At 32.5% G+C, this 18,226-nt stretch overlaps 1 pseudogene; it reads right to left on the bottom strand.

Annotated features, from left to right (window-relative positions):
- Nucleotides 1–5,830: 5,830 nt before the first annotated feature.
- On the bottom strand, nucleotides 5,831–8,121 carry LOC107876559 (annotated as a pseudogene).
- Nucleotides 8,122–18,226: the final 10,105 nt, after the last annotated feature.

The following is an 18,226-nucleotide window of genomic DNA, read 5'->3' on the forward strand; positions in this document are numbered from 1 at the left end:
TTTATTTTTATAGTAGCAGCACCTAAATTTTTTTTAATATTAAAAAATTATTATTATTATTATTACTTTATTTATTTCTATAGCAGCAACACCGAGCTTTTTTTTAATTAAAAAAATAGCCACTAGCAGGGATCGAACCCACACAGTAGGCAGAAGGAAGCGCCCAAGAAGAGCAAATAACACTACTGGGCTATCTCAGTGCCTTGTCTCATGCGGTTAAATATTAATATATGTACATAAATATATATTTTCTATCTTATATATATACAACATAATTTTTTTACCGAGGGGGTTCGGGTGAACCCCATGGCAACCACGTAGGTCCGCCCCTCGTTAATTTAATAACATTTTAATAACGTTAATTTAATAATATTTTAATTACATTAATTTGATAATGTTAATTTAATATACTACTACTACTACTACTATCCTTAAAAACATTAATTTAATAACGTTTTATTAAAACTATAATTTTTTATTATTAGTATAGTTTCATCTTTAATATAATATTTAAATAAATAATATTTAGATATATTATATAACTTAAATTCGTCATCTGCTTTATAATATGATAAAAGACATCTTCCCCCCCTGAACTTGTCCTCCAAACTCACTTTAACACTTAAACTTAACTTCTGTTTATTTACCCCCTTAACATCTTTAAAGTGTATTTGTTTCAATCCTCAAAACTGAATATCACTCTCACAACGGAGAGTGGGTTACACACGTGCCATGTCAGTGCCAAATCAGTACCACATCAGTGCCAGGTCATTGCCACGTAAGAAATTAAGATTTTTTTTAAAAAAAATCCCACACACATACTCTTTTTATGTATTTTTGTTTTAAAAAGCAAAAAATAAATATTTACTATTTATATATATATATATATATGTAAATACTACATAATATATATATATATATATATATATATATATTAAATAAAAAATACCCCCACCCTATTTTTATTTAAATAATATATATTTTATATAATTATTTTTATTTTAAAAATAAAAAATATACATTTACTATATATATATATATATATATATATATACATACATACATATTAAATAAGAAATTCAACCCACCCCAACCTCTTTCTCCATTCCAATCCCCCCCCCCCCCGCCCCTTTTTTTCTCCTCCCCCCCCCTCTTCTTCCCTTCCATCCCCTAACCCACCCCTCGTTCTTTCTCCCCTTCGAGCCCCCCCTCCCCCTACGATTCTTTATCCACTTTTAGCTCCACACCTACCCCACCCTTCCAGCTTCCCACCCTCGTTCTTTCATAGATGATAAGTGATTCAAAAACAAAATCATTAATTTAATTTAATTTTTATCTAAATTTTGAGGGAGTTGGATTGAAGGTTGAGATGGTGTTCAATGGAGAAAATTATTTAATAGTATTTTTATGTTTGTTCTTGGGTGGTATTAATGGAGGAAAGTGAAAAAAATTAAAGGAAAGTGTTGTTCTTGGGTGGTGTTGTTAATGGAGGAAAGTGAAAAAAATTAAAGTGTTGTTCTTGGATGGTGTTGTTAATGGAGAAAAGTGAAAAAAATTTAAAGGAAAGTGTTATTCTTGGGTGGTGTTATTAATGGAGGAAAGTGAAAAAAATTAAAATGTTGTTCTTGGGTGGTGTTGTTAATGGAGGAAAGTGAAAAAAATTTAAAGGAAAGTGTTGTTCTTGGGTGGTGTTGTTAATGGAGGAAAGTGAAAAAATTTGACGTTGTTAATAGAGGTTTGAGTGTTGTTGTTGATGATGATTTGAAGAAGAAAAGAAGAAGAGAAAAGGTGTCCATTTTTTATTTTAATTTTAATTTTAATTTTTTAAAATTTTTTATTATATTTTAAATATAATATTACTGAAATTAATTTTTTTAATAAATAAATGCACCCTTTTTTTAAAAAAAATGCCACGTCAGCTTTAGGGGTCAAACAAATAAACTTTAAAAATATTAAGGGGGGTAAATAAACGAAAGTTAAGTTTAAGTACTAAAGTGAGTTTGGAGGACAAGTTCAGGGAGAAAAAGATGTCTTCTCTCTTATAATATATATACATACCCTCTCGATTTTTTCATATGAGGCTGACCCGCTTAATTAATACATCTTCAATATTGCTCTTTTTCCGCAATGACAAAAGAAATTAGATGTCATTTTCATCTTTGAGCTGAAAATAATGAAAAAATAATAGTGAAGAGTCATTTAAAGGTCATATTTGTGCAGTTTTGAATAGTTAAAGGTCATATTTATGTATTATGCCCTTAGATTTTAAGCTGGACGCGCTCAGTTTTGTGTGTTAAACACGCGTTTTGCCACGTAGGATTGGAGGTCATATTTGTGTAGTTTTGAATAGTTAAAGGTCATATTTGTGCATTATCAAAGTTTAAGGTCAAAGTTATAATTTGGTGTCAAGTTTAGGATCATATTTATGTATTATGCCTTATGTTTAGTTGACATAACTGTATTATAAATCATCACTTATGATGCATGCATGCAGGAAATATAAATAATTTAAAAATAAAAGCACAACACACACACATAGAATGCAAAGTGGGGATAGACACAACATGCATACACAAATAAAGCCATGTGCATTATATATGTAAACACACAAAGAAACTGAATAGAAATAAAAGAACGAATAGAAAAAATAAAGATTGGAGTAGAAAAGTGGTTGTAAACCTTTTGTTATTTAGTCCTAGTAAATTATTTGATGATTTCTACTATTAATAAGTGAAAATTGATAGGTACGACAAAGGGTACTTTTGTAATACTAAAATTATTTTATGGACATTTGAGTATTTTTATGTTTCACTGCAACCCTTTAATTCTCATTTTTGTTACATGTGTTTTGAAGTGCGAGACAGTTGGCTTCAAGTTCTACTTCTGACTACACTTTACCCCTAATTTTCACTATTCTTTGTCTTCTTCATTCATTCTCAAGTCATCTTCATTCCTCATTCTCAAGTCATCTTCCATGGATGTGCATATATTTTTATATCCCTAAAATTCATTGGTGAGTTTATTTTCGTACCATTTTTGTCTTTTTTTCTTTTTTTTTTGGGATTTCTTCCTTGCTTTTTTACTTGAGTGATTGACATATATGTTTATGTTGTTGTTGAATTTTCTTTTTTCTTACTGTGTTTGGAGAATTATATTTTGGCATGTATGCTCTAATTTCTTGATGCATGTTGGTTTTGTTGTTTTAGGCTTTTAAACTACCTACTATTTGGTTCTCTTGTTTCGTATTATTAATATTGCATGTTTATGTTTGAATTGATTGAATATTTTTGCATATTTTAGAATATGTACGTTTTCTTTAGTATATACTAGGTAATCGTGCCGCACTTCCCGCTGTCATGAAAAATGCATTAATAATTGATTTTATAGATAATTATCTTTTTATTATAACGTACTTGTAAAATTATAAAAATTTCAATCTCATATACGACATTTGTTATTATCTAAATTTTCATTCAAATTATATTTGATTAACTTTTTTAGAATATTTACATATAAAAAGATTAATTATTGCATTTTCGAAAAGTGATATATGAGAAGCTTTTAAGAAAAAGAAGTAATATAAAATGTATAACGAAAGAACATAAAACACTTGATATACAAGAAAAAATTGTTCTGATGACAAATTTAGATGTTCATCAAATAAAAGATTTATGCTTAATAGATTTATCTACGATAATATCTTTAGAAATTACCTCATTATATGATAGAAAAAACAACTTTAACTCTTCATTTTCTTCATTTTCAGTAATCCCATTCCTAAAAATCAATAAAATATTAAAATATGTAAATTATTATCTTAGATTGTATATTTGAAAATTGTCACAAGATATGAAAGGAAGAACAACTTCAATTCTTCATTTTTAATATCATAGTTTCAAAAACCAATGAAAGATATATATATATATATATATATATATATATATATATATATATATATTGCTCTAAATTTTGGGGTGATTCATAGAAATTTTATCTGTTTTTCGATTTAGATAAGCAAAAGTCATTATCATTAATTTAGTCATTTAATAATCACTAATTATTTATTATATAATAAAATAATATTTAATTTTTATTATTTTCTTCTTTTAGTTACTCCCAACATTTTTTCTTCTTTTGTTTAATAGTTCACACTTCAATTTAAATAGGGAAAAGGGTCAAATATGCCCCTAAACTTTGCGAAAAGGTCTAAATATGCCATCCGTTACAAGTTTGGTCCAAATATGCCCTTGCTGTTAAAGTTTAGAAGCAAATATACCCCTCAAAACGTTAAGTGATTTGCTGGATATTTGCAAGTCTTTTTTTCCTTTTTTTAAAATTAATAGCCACATAAGAAAAATAATTATCACATCACCGAAATTAAATTCACCCAATTCTTTTATACCCTGACCCGACCCAAGATCTGAACCAAGACCCCTTTTATAACCTTAGTAATACCCTAACCCATTTCACCAGAGTACGCAAAGCAGCTTATTGGAATGCTATAGAGGATAATTTTCCGTCTTTGAGAGTCTCTTTTTATCACATTGCTTGAGGATAAAAGAAATCCCAGTAGAATTTGCAAATATTATGACACTACAAGTGATGAGTTTAATGATTGCTTTGCTGAGCTGAGCACATCTGCAGAGTAGATCCAACAAGAGCATATATTTTTTTGTTGGTATTCATGAAAGATGGAGGCGGATCGAACTTGTTAAAATTACATGTGAGGATATATGTAGGTTGAATATGAAGAGGACTCTTGAATTGTTAGAGGTTAATACTTAATTCCCCAGTTCTCAAATGTCTTAGTTTGAATAAATTGAAACTACATGCTTTGGTTTGTTTTCTTTATGAACTCAATTGAGACTTTTCCAAGATTAGATTTGAATTGATTCAAGAAAATAGTTTGAACAGATTCATATTGTCAATTTCGCAGCTCTCTTTGCTGCATATACAATTAAACCACTAATGTAAGAAAGTTAGTTAGTTTGCACAAGAGGACCTGGATACTAGAAGAATGTTCTCATAATTGCTTCCTTAAGACATACTCTCTACTTTGAAGTTTTTGTACTCGTAAGAGTGGCGAAATTAAGCCATTTTGACTATTAGATAAAATATCAAAGATAAAGACTTAAACTTTATGTAGGTGGTTTACTGATCCTTGTATTCCATGGTCGTTTGTGTTGTACATTTTTCTATCACTATTTCTGAGTATATGGATTTACTTTTCCTTTAAATATCTCTGATATATTATCTTTGGCATGAGTTGACTTATCAAGAATCAAGATTGTTTGGTGTTCAACCGTATTTCTTTTTCATCATAGTCATAAGTTAGTTTTAATAGGCAGTATTCCTCTGCCACAATTCTTACACAGAAAAAAATTAGAGGTCTGTATATCTGGAGATCTGGAAATATAATTTTGTATAGAGGAGCTGATTATAAGTATCCATATTTCTCTAGAAGTGGGGTGCCTGGGGAGGGTAGAGTGTACACAGACCTTACCCTGGCCTCGTGGAGGAAATAAGACAAAGAATGAGTTCTACAAAATCTAAACACAAATTACATCCTAAGTGGCTCGGACTCTTCAAAAATGTCTACGGATGCGCATCGCTTCCTCCAAAATAAGTGTATTTTTGAAGGATCTGACACAGGTGCGGCATCGTTTTCGGAGAGTTCGAGCAACTTAGATTACATCAATCACCATAAAAAAGGTCTTTTTCTCAAATAAACATGTAAAATGTATAACTTATAGTCTGCAATATATTAGTCTAATTATATATATGGATGGATACAAGCTGGTCTTATTATTGAGTTGATGAATTCTCCATTTCAGGTTTGCAACCTTGCATTTGCAATACTCTGAAAAACTTTTAGGATTCCTTAAATGTTATGACTCCAACTAAATTGTGATCTTTATCGATGACCCAAATGGAACTCGCACGATGTGCAAGTGGTTGAATTAGAACAACCACTAATGAACATCCTGGATAACAAGTTATGGCCTCTGACCTTCTTGTCGAAGATCGTCCTAACACATTTTTGCTCAACCTCAATTCATCATCAGAAGAACCACTCGAAGCTGAAGATGATGAAGATGACACTGGAAATTTTTCATCCATCAGTTCCATCATTAGGCTAAGTTTTTTCTCTTGCAGCCTCATTTTCACCAAACCAATCAAGTCCTCCGGAGGACCACCACAATCGATGTACACCATAAGATCACAAGATGAAAAAGTCATGATTGCTGCTGCAACATCTTCGACGTAGTAGACAAGAGTGGAAGATGAGATTTTCCCTATTAGTCTTTTATCATCATCGACAACTGCCACCACTGTTTGTTCAGTATGCACTAGAATTATCAAATCCAAAGCAAATATTATTGGATCATGGTAACCGACATTCATTATTTTGCAATCTATGATGTTGAGGGACTCAATTAAAAATGTGGGTGTAGGAGAGAAGATACAAATAGAATTAAAAAGGAAGTGCACAACATCTTCCTACGTTAGCCAACAGTATTTAACTCCATTATGATGTATCGATTTGCTTGTGTAGTTTGAAATAGTATAACTAGGTTTTGAATGCATTCAAGCATGTTATCAATTGCTTCCAGCAAGCAGCAAGCTGAACAAAGAACAGAAGTAATTTCAGAACACAAATTATGCATCATTCTACTCTACTTGCGCCCAGTCTGTTTCAATATTAAATAATGCATCATCTAAACAAATTATGTTATGGTCAATGAAGAGGGTTGAGAACCATAAGGTATCATGTTCAAATCTCAGAGAGGCATTGCTGAAAAGAATGCTATTCAGCATGATTAGCAATTACACATCACTTCAAACCAACTCACTCTAGAAAATGAAAACTATCCACAGGTTAGCCATCATGGACAAGAAGAAAATAAAAGTAGTAGGGAAATGCAACCAAAAATGAAATAAGAAAACAAACAACAGACGAGATCACAAGTTCACAGCCATACAATAATGCTTTGAAGATCATGATAATGCTTTGAAGATCTTGAACTTACCCCGACCTCAATCACCCTCGTAGAACAATCAGGCAAAAACCCAAAAAACATTAACGGATTCGGAAACCTCATCGAATGCGTAATCTTAAACCTTCCATGATAAAAAACTTTCATATACCCATCCAAAACTAGGCAAAAAATAGCAAATTCATGCCATTCTGACACCAAAGTTAGGGGAAAGGAACAATAACGAAACAAAAGCTGCCAAATATAACAACATTCAAAGATTAATACCGATTGCAATTAAAACCTTATCAAATACTCAAATGTGATTGGAAAAGAGGGAACTCACAACAAGAACAAAGAACTCCTCAAACATACGCACCAGAATTAAGTAAAAGGACCAAAAAATGAAGTTTCAAAGAAGCCATTAAGATTTACTTGCTTGGATTGGTGCTTTTCATGGTCATGATCGTAATAGAAAAGGTTAAAAATAAATTATTGTACTAACAAAAGGACAATATTTACACAATGCGCAAACTTCACAATCATAAATAAAGAAAAATAAACCTTACAACCAAAGTAGTAGTTGTCATGAGAACAACGCAGTTGTCCATGAACTATTACTGCTTCTGATAAATATTTCTGTATTTCCTCCATCCCTTGTTTATTATTTTTCCTTTTATTTGTTGAAAATTGGACCTTTACCACATAGTATAACATGAAATATACACACAAAAAAGTGTGTGCTCGTGCGCACACACACATTAATGGATTATATATCTATTAGTGTTCTTGTCAATTAAAACACAGCAATAGAAAGGATACACTGACAACGATGTAGGTAGTGATGGCAGTGGCTGAAAATAGTCGGATGAAAATAGAGGAGCTGATGGAATAGTATGATCACCTGACCATGGTGGCTGCACGAGAATAGTTATTTCTGTTATTTGCACAATAAGAAACAGAATTAGTATAATTACCACCATGACCACCACAACATGATAAAGAGGCAAAACAAAGTCCACCACCTTGAAAATTTAGGCATAGCTGAATACCTCTGCAGAAACTTCAAAAGCAAACCGAGTTCTTCAATCTCCAAGTTCAAAACACATCTCAACAACTTCTTCCTAGCAACTAATTCCTCCATAATAGCTAATATATTTTTTGTCTTCTCACTTTGCCCCTACTAAAAATACCTAAATTAAGATGGCCTCAACACCTGTCTCTGAGGCTCTTCCACCACCGAACCAAATCCACCAAAATCCTCAAGTTCCTTACTTTCACTTTCCTTCGCCTTTCTCCTACCAATATACAACATTCTATTCGAGGCCCCAATCACCCTATAGAACAATCAGGCAAAAAACCAACGAATATTAACGGATTCGAAAACCTCACTAAATGCGTAACCTTAAACCTCCCATTATAAAAAATCTTCATATACCCATCAAAAACAGGGCAAAAAATAGCAAAAAATCTGAATAAAAAATGCCAAAAAAGGGGCAAAAAAAGCAAAAAAAAAAAAGGATAAAACAACATAAAACAATAGCAATATCATCTATTTATTCATTAAACTAACCAAAAGATAGTGTCATCAATACCGTTCAACAAAAACAAGCTACTTCCGACCATATTATTTGTCAACCAACTATGATTAACCACAAAAAATTAAGTCAAAAATAAACATAGAAATTAAACTACATCACAGAAAAACACCATCAGGTGCAAGTACTCATTTGCCTTTAACCCCCATTTTAGTCCTTTTTTTTGCTTACATTTGCAATTGTCCAAAAGAGACTGCTTTTTTACCTTTCCAGGTTGTATTGATCGGAGAATAAGGTAGATTAGTTGGAACTAAAACACCAGTGTGGTCTCAAGTAAAACTAATTTTTCTTCTACCAGTTGGAACACCTCTTGTCATCAACTTCTCAACCGAAGATTCAGATTCAGGATATACCATTGGTCTTAGGGGCGGATCTTCTTTATTTCCAACATCGGGACCATATGGTTCAAAATCTTGTGTTGCAACTTGTATTTGTTCAAGATCATCTTCCTCTCCTACTATTCTTGATTGCAAATTACTTCCCATCATTGGCCTTTTTCCTTTCATTGATGCATTTTCAGTTGACTTTTCCTATAAAATATTGCCAATAATTATGTCGTTAATCACATAAGAATTAAAAATATGTTGTAAATAAGTATTTTGTAGCTCACCTTGTAACAACCTTTTGCATTGTCATTTAGTTCGCCACAATTACTACATGTCATTTGAGTGCCCTTTCTAGACTATGACCATTCACCCTTTCTTTTTCTTGCCTCATCAGGTTTTTTATCCCTCTTCGATTTAGGTCTGCCAGCTTGTTTCACAACATCTGGAGGCAATATTTCATGAGAAGCCTCAACCTTCCAAAGCCTCTCACCCCTTATGGGTTGTATCTTGTGTTTATAGGTCAATATGTACGCCTCCTTGGTATACCACCAATGAATTTCATTTTTTGGAATCACCTTCTTGTCTATTAATGTTTTGATGGCATGAGGGCAAGGAATACCTAATAAATCTCAAAGTCTACAAGTGTAATTTTTGTGCTCTAAATTAACGGTGTGTCTATATTCTCCATTAGAAACCTCATACCCCCAATCTCCATTAAATTCCACCTTACATCTATATGTAATAGACCTCCAATCATTGAACAAATTCATGCAGTCTGGACTAATACCATTAGTACCCCAAGTCTTTGTCTTATTTTCATTTTTTACTAATAGATTCATCACTTTCACTCTTATCTCTTCTAGCATCTTGATTATTGGCTTACCTCTAGGCACCAAGATCCATGAATTGAATGACTCGAAAAAGTTGTTGTCAACTATTATTTTCTTATACTGAGTATCAAAATAAGCCCTGCACCATGCCCTTGGTGAAAAATTTACCAAATCCCTTACAGCTTCTTCTGACAATTGTCCCAACTTTTTCAATTGGTCCTTGAATTCTTCATTATATAAACTCCATGAACATGACCACATAAGCTTACTCATTTCACCACTCCTCTACTTTTTATACCAATTACTCCCAACATGTCTCATACAGTACCTATGGTGAGCTCCGGCCAATACTTTGTCAACAGCATCCACTAATTCCGATAAATATAAAATAAAAATAAAAGAGAAGTTATTTAATTATGAAACAAGAATATTGAAACTAAAATTTAATTTTAATATAAGAAACTTGATTTTTGCATATCTGAAATAAATGTGGTTCCAGTACCATGTTTAAGGTCCAAAGACCTTTTCAATAGCTTCATGAACCAGCTCCATGTCCTGCTGTTTTCTTTGTCCACCATTGCCCATGCTAGTGTATAGAAACTATTCATCGAATCTTGTCCTAAAGAAACCAACAACACACCCTTACATCTACCTTTCAAGAATGTACCATCAACTCTAATAAGTGGTATCAATCCATATTTCCATCCTTTCTTTAGAGCATCAAAGCATAAGTACATCCTTAAAAGTTGTCTTTTTCCTTCTGCTAACGCATCCTTGAAGATATTTATCACAACATCACTTCAAGGATTAGATCTCCTAATCTCTTATGCATAGGCCTCAAGATTATTGTACTCATCTATAAACTACCTTCCAACTTCTAAAGAATCATTCGCTTAGCCCTTTTTAGTTTGGATTGACACACAATTAATGTAAAATCATTTTTAAGTTCTCCTCTCATGTCTTTGAACTTATACTTGGGGTTATTTTAAAGCTTATTTTGAAGTATTTGGCCAAAGTGGTTGAAGTTGCTCTAGGGTTAAAATAGGTCTCTTCACAAGTATGATTGTTCATTAAAGTCTTGATCTTGAACCCTTCAGTCTTACCATCTTTTGAAATCAAACACCTAAAAGGATACCCCTCTTCACAACCATATCTAGTCCTCTTTGTATCACCTTTTATGTTAAAGCCCTTTTGTTAGCTAATGTATAATAGTTGACAGCCTGCCTACCTTCTTTCATGTCCTTAAATGACATACCTACATGCAATTCTTTGTAGTTTTCCAACCTATCACTTACTACCCTTCCCCTTTCCTTGCTAATAGCCTCCAACCCCTTATAATCATATTTCTCACCCTCAGAAAGATCAAAATCAACACAAGAACAAGTACTATGTTCATAGTCATGCCAACCTCAATATTTACAAAATCAATTTTAGTATGATGTGTGATATATTGAGTAAAGACTGTTAGTTCGCTCTCCTCCATAACAAAAAAGTTGTGATTACTTTAAATTGATCGCACAATAAGCGGAGAATAGACCTAATTCCACTATCTCCATCTACAATATAATACTTACCTGAGGGCCCAGTCACTAGCAATTGTTTAACTTGAGAAAGTCCCAGCCTTAAATTAAACTCATCGCATATATCTTTATGACTCAACAATTCAGGATCAAAATAATGCCACGAGTGTACTAACTTTTTAATGTAGACAAGCTTAGGTGAAATGACCCAACTTTCCCCATAATTGAACAAAATATCAACTTCATCAATCATCCTTCAAATGGACATAAAAGAAATAGTAAACACACAACAAAATTATAGGGTCCATATCAGATCAAACACATTACAAGCACAGAAATAGAATAAACAAAATTCTAAAAGAACAAATTCTTATTGGGACCATCAAAAGTTATAAAACTGACCCTATAAAGACATAAAAAAACACACGTTTTTTCCTTAAATAATAAATTTCATGAGATTTTGACAGACACAATCGAATTTCCCTACATATCTTATTAAGTCAACTTTATTAACTCTGTAGGAACTTTGATGATAGATTAAAACTGTACAAAGTAATAAAGAATACACAACATTGGTGATCCCTAAGTAAAAAATAATATCATATGAAGAAGAAGGAAGGGAAAGTCAAATATGATGTATTTAGGCACTGGCTTAAAATTACTTGAGACTCTGTGGAGAAAATTTGCCAGAAACAACGCAATCTACTTTGCGTATTGATTTACTTACATCCAGGGTAGACTAAACCTTGACTAAGCTATTGTGTAGAAAATACGGTGAAATGGGTTAGGGTATTATGAGGTTAAAAGGGGTCTTGGGTCGGATCAGGGTATAAAGAATTGGGTGGATTTAATTTTTGTGATGTAACAATTATTTGCTTATGTGGCCATTAATTTTTTTTTTAAAGGGACTTGCAAATTTCCAGCAAATCACTTAATGTTTTGAGGGGTATATTTGCTTCTAAACTTTAACAGCGAGGGCATAGTTAGACCAAACTTGTAACGGAGGATGAATTTAGACCTTTTCACAAAGTTTAGGGGCATATTTGACCCTTTTCCCACATGAGTATTTATAAATTTATGTCTTATTTATTGATGTGATAGATTATGTAGAAATTTATATATACTTATTTATTTCTATTAAATTTTTATTTCTATTTCTAGAATTTTTCCTTTTTGTCTTCTATTTTTTTTCAGTTTTCTCTTTCGTAAGTTTCATTTTTCTCATGCTCATTAACATTATTTATTTCTTGTTTCTTAAAGTCCCTTTCTTTTCTATATTTAATTTTCTTTCGTTTTCTCTTTCTAAGGTGAATTCTTGTCATATTTATTATCTTTCTCCTGCTTTTCATTTCACTTCATCAAATTAGTCGTACTTTATATTTAAGTTTGATTTTTTTGCAAATTAACATGAAGTAGCCTCATGCATGAATTACGTGGTCAAGGGCGATGTAAGATATAGAAGCAAAAGTAAATACGGTATTGCGATATTAGGAAGTGAGGTTGCTCATTAAAACTTAAGAGAGTTACAGTAACATTGCATTTAAACTTTATATAACAAAACATTCTTGGCACGTTGCAACTTTTGAATTTTCATTTCAAAAGACGTAAAAAGGTAAAATGAGAAAAGACATATGTTATTATAATTGTTTCATTCAGTCATACTAGATTGTAATTTTAAAATTATTTTCGTTACATTTTCATTCATTATGAATATTACATTTAATTTTTTTTCTAAAAGAAAGACTTCAAAGTAATTAAAAAGACAGAAAAAAAGATAGTGATGTTGTTTGACCAAGAAGAGTATCGCAATACTTTTTTTATTAGTTCTATACTATGTTTCAAATATAGAGTTTGAACAACACAACAAAAACTAATAAATTATATATGAAAGAAAAAAAGAACAAAATAATGGAAATTAACAAAGTTCAGTTAGCAAAATTATTTGCCTCTAATAAGTGAAAATCTCGTAGGGGACAGATAAAATTTGACCTATTAAAGAACACATAAATTGTTAAAATACATTTAATAAATAAATATTATGGAGGGAAAGAAAATATTGACTGATAGTTATGATTTTTATTACAATAATCAAATTAAAAAGAAAAGAGAAAATAAATATTATGCTTGAATTAAAAAGATGTTTCGAACCACATTGATAAGAGAAAAAAATGAGAAAAATAATAAATATGATCCTTGATAATGAATATTCCTCATATTTTAGGAATCATGACTTACAAGAAACACATACAAAAGAAACAAAATAAATAACTTTAAGAGTCCTAACTATTGGACTATTACACTAAATTAAATTAAATCGAAGATGTTGAAAAAAAGAGAAGGAAAACAACTTCTTGAGAGTGGAATCTATAGCTTCCAATGTTTTGATTTGAAATATGATTTCAAGAATCAAAAGATGTTCACAATGTTTTGAACATTGCAAAAAGCCTTCAAGCTACAATATGATGAGTGAAACTTGCAACTTTTTTCTAGAAACTATATCTATTTTCTTGTTGCTGAAAACGACTATATGAGCATATGTATGAATAAGTGCAAGTGCTTTCACCATTAATCTCAACACTACGATTTTATTTCTTAAGATTTGGAGAAAATAAAAATAAGTATCCATCAAATCCATATTAGATTGTTATTTATAGAATGGTTAGACTGTAAGAATTAAATATAAGGGAGGTGAGAAGACATATTATTTAAGCAGGGAATGTAAAAAGTTGGAGGATTTTTATAACCCATGAGATATAATTAGATGTGTTAAATATAATTATGATAGAATTTTATTACAATTATATAAATTAATTAAATGAGAAATTTTTTTTAAAAAAGGACAAAAAAGAGAAATGAGAATGGTGGGCTCTAAGACATGCCACATAGGATTGTCTAAGAGTCTCCTTCATATATATATATATATATAAGTATCGATTTATTGTAATTACAAGACACAAAAATGCTAATACATAATTAGCACATCATAATAGTTATCCGATTCATCCCCCTTTTCATATTAATTAATAGATTTTGTTGGGCCTAATTCGATATGTAAGGCCTACTTGTTAATTCATATGAGGCTAAATAAAATAGGTTGTAAAATTATTCAAGACCTATCGTTATGACTAAAACAAAAAGAGAGGGAAAAACTATTTGTGAGGAGCGAGGTGAGTTGCGGACTAATCTAAAACTCATAGCGAATTTTAAAAGAAAAGAGAGCGAAAATGATAATAAAAGTGATAAGACAAAATTGTCTCAAGTTTACGAGAGATGAAATAAATGCCGTTAACGCTAGACGAGCTTTAGGCACATTTAAAATGTTTTATCTCAATTAAGAATGTGGCGTACGCATCTTTCTGAGATATTTAAAAATAATTCAAAAATGCAATAATGCATCTTGATAGATATCGTTCTAAAATTGATTTTCACTACCTTAATACAAGAGGTATAGATAGATACTAGATATTAAAAATGAGCGAATTAAGCCCTGCAAACATAATTTATCCAAAATAGTTAAAGCTAAGTATAAGTTGATAAAACAAACTCTGCTTGAACCACAGGATTAGAGGGGTGCCTCACACCTTCCCTTCGGTTAACAAAATTTCTTACCTAGTCTTCTATTTTCATAGACCAACAACGAGTCATTTTCTTTTGATTAGAGATTCAATAAGGTGACTTAGAACACCATAAATAAATTTTAAGTGGTTACTCTATAAATAAAATAATCCCTATTAAATACTGTTACTTTAATTGGAAAAATCCTTCGACCCTCTGATGAAAAAGTGGTGTCACATCTCTGGCAACTTCGCTAGGGACTAACCATAATTCGATATTTTGATATTGGCTTTTACTTGCATTAATTATTTAGATATTGTGTTTGCTGGACTAATGTTCTACTCATCGCTTATTTTTCGCTTTGATATTGTTAAATTGTATTATAAATCGTCTTCTCTTTCGCACCCTCTCTGAGTCTCTGAAACATAGGATAGAAGGAATGCAAAGTATACATCCTACTTTCTTCTTGAGATAATTGGAGTGTCAAGGCAGTAGGTAAAGGATTATTCGTCATAAATGTTAGGCGGGGTTTGGATCAACAACGAAATCAGAGTAGCACTGCTAATGAACAAGTTGTCCCTCCCCAACTCGAGTGTCCATTCAGGTAAGCCAGTCTAGAAACCAATCTACCGAAGGTTAAACCTAGTAAAACTATAATTCAGACCTGGTTATCCCTATTAGGCTCCGCTTTATCTGCATCATGTGCATTTGAATTACCGAGACTCGGTACAGGATCCGAATCCATCTAAAACATGTGTCCCTCTTTATAATTACCAACATGTGCATCCTATGTGCTCTTTGATATTTATTTAGAAGGACCATTTGATTGTTGACCAACTATATACAAAGATTTATATATGTTTCCTGATGTCCATTTTCCTCTAGGTTTCAAAATTCCAAAGTTTGACAAGTCAGAGGGGCACAACGATCCTTTGGCTCATTTGAAAAGGTTTTGTAATTAGCTAAGAGGAGCTGGGGAAAAGAAAAATTATTGATCGCATACTTCAGAGAGAGTCTGGCAGGGATAGCTTTAGAATGGTCCATTGATCAAGATATCTGTAGAAGGTACCCTTACAGGCACATTCTTGGCCAGATTGGGATTGATCCGTCTCATAAGCGGCGTTGATGAATTCTTCATCACTATAGTCGTCACTGGACGAGGCATAGGAGTCCGAAGACTCAGAAGACTCAGGCGAATCTTCCATTATAGAGAATAAACTAGCTCTGTTTTCTTCAGAGAGATCTAATTGGTTTATTTTCTTTTTCTTATTAGACTTGCAGTCTTATATGATCATACTTATGATAAATTATTTTAATATATCATGTCTTATAATGGGATTTACTACTAGTATGGGGTATTCACCTTTTCTAATGTGTTTGAAGCAACCGATTAATCTCCGGTCTTAGACGTTGGTCAGCCTGAAAGTGTGGTCTTAGCTAAGGAAAGCGTACGACCCAATTGGTAGTCCCGTCACTAAGATAACACTTAGATAAGTCTGTTATAAAACCATTAAGACTTGTTTAGATCCGATAAGCCTTAGATATATTATTATAATTTAGTATAAGTTAAATCATAGATGATAACTGTTTTATGCTTCCTTATGTGAAAATCTTTGCTTTCCCAGTCAGTCTCTAGACAGTATTTTCAAATATGAATCCCAACATTCATACTAAAAATACTATCAACTTATCTTCTAAAGCAACTCAGATTGCTAATATAGAAAATAATCTTCAAAACTGGAGTATTCCAGAAGAGTCTTTTAACACGATTTATCAAATCAGAAAATTTAGTTTTCTAAAAAAGCATAATATTAAGACTTCTGAGTCTACTGTTGCCATCAATAATTCTTTAGAAATTATTCAACTTTTAAATGACCTTGACATAAACCGATTTAAAGATTAGTTTAATTATCTGCATATCGGACTTGTTCAAGTGGCCATTAAGCCACTCTTTAGACAGGGTCTAGACATCCCTGTCTGTGCTATCCTAAGAGATGCGCGTCTATTAAATTTTGACGACTCACTCTTAGGAGTTATCCAAAGTAACCTCGCCGACGGCCCGATATACTTTAACTGTTACCCTAATTTCTCAGTAGACATAAATGATCCTAACATCATGGATGTTTTAACTCTTAATTTTAAAACCAAAAACATGAACAGTAAGGATAATACTAGAGAAATCGCGATAATATACAGAGTATACTATCCACTCATGGGTACAACTCTAGCACCCAAAGCCCGGTTCACAAGTCCCAGGGGTGTTACCACTCTCATGGAGTCAAATAAAGACAGAACCAATGTCTTTGTTCCTAAGCCTTTGGTTTAGGATGAAGTAATCCATAGTAATGAATGGCACTTTGATGCTATCACCCAACCCCTTCGTTTCTATCCCGAAAAATCTCAAATCCAATGAGTTATTCAGCATCCTGATGGCTCGATTGATTTAAAATTCTTAGGCTTCGACACCCCTCGGAACTCTTCGTTTCGACAGTCTGTCTCGCACAGAGCTTCCACCTCAAAAACCCAGGAGGGAAGTGACGAAACTGATAATAACAATGACAAGGGCAAAGTAAGAGGAGTCGACTTCTCTGGTCCTGTCCCGAAAGTTTATTATCAGCAAACCACTAGGGTCCATGAGTCCCTAGAACCTGAAAATCCTTATGATCCAGGCAGTCCTACAGCCTCTGATATGGAGCCTCCCCCTACTATATCCCATCAAAAAATTAGGACTGACCCCAGCCTACTCGTCATCAAATCTGATGAGGAATATACACCTGACCTCAAAGCTCTTGAAGTCCGCTGGTACCTCCCTAAGGACGCAATAAAGAGGAAATGGTACACCAGTACCTATTCCAAAGAACAACAAAAGGAGTTAGGTCGGCTATGGATAGCCGATATGAAAAGACTCCGATGTGACATAGAATTCTTTCGATGGCTTGAGTTTACCGGAAGAATGGAAAACCAGAATGAATCCCTCAACGTTATCATTAATAAATGGTATACCCAGAGTAACAAGATAATTGAATCCGTTACTCCTCCTCTCGAAGGGATAAAAATTCCTCATTCCAATGAAGTCCTCATTGCTTCACCTTTTAAGAAGAAGCATGATAGACCTCTATCAGCCCCTATTAATAGAGACCTCGATAGGATAGTTGAACAAAACAACTATACTAATCAGGTCCTTTACACTATCTCCCAACAAATAGGAGATACTAGAAACTCGATACTTCCTTTTAGTTCCCCCGCTCCTGAGAAAGGGACTCCAAGCCCTAATCCTATAGCCAACCCCATCTTTAAGATCCCTGAATTCCAAAAGGAGAAATTCCCTAATCTCAGTGATGACTTCAAAGTCTCAGGAAAGATCTTGGAACAAATCAACGAAAAACTTTCCAAGTTTAAGATCTCTTAGAAAGCAGAGTC

Source organism: Capsicum annuum, chromosome 7, assembly GCF_002878395.1.
Source record: "Capsicum annuum cultivar UCD-10X-F1 chromosome 7, UCD10Xv1.1, whole genome shotgun sequence".
NCBI classification, from domain to species: domain Eukaryota; kingdom Viridiplantae; phylum Streptophyta; class Magnoliopsida; order Solanales; family Solanaceae; genus Capsicum; species Capsicum annuum.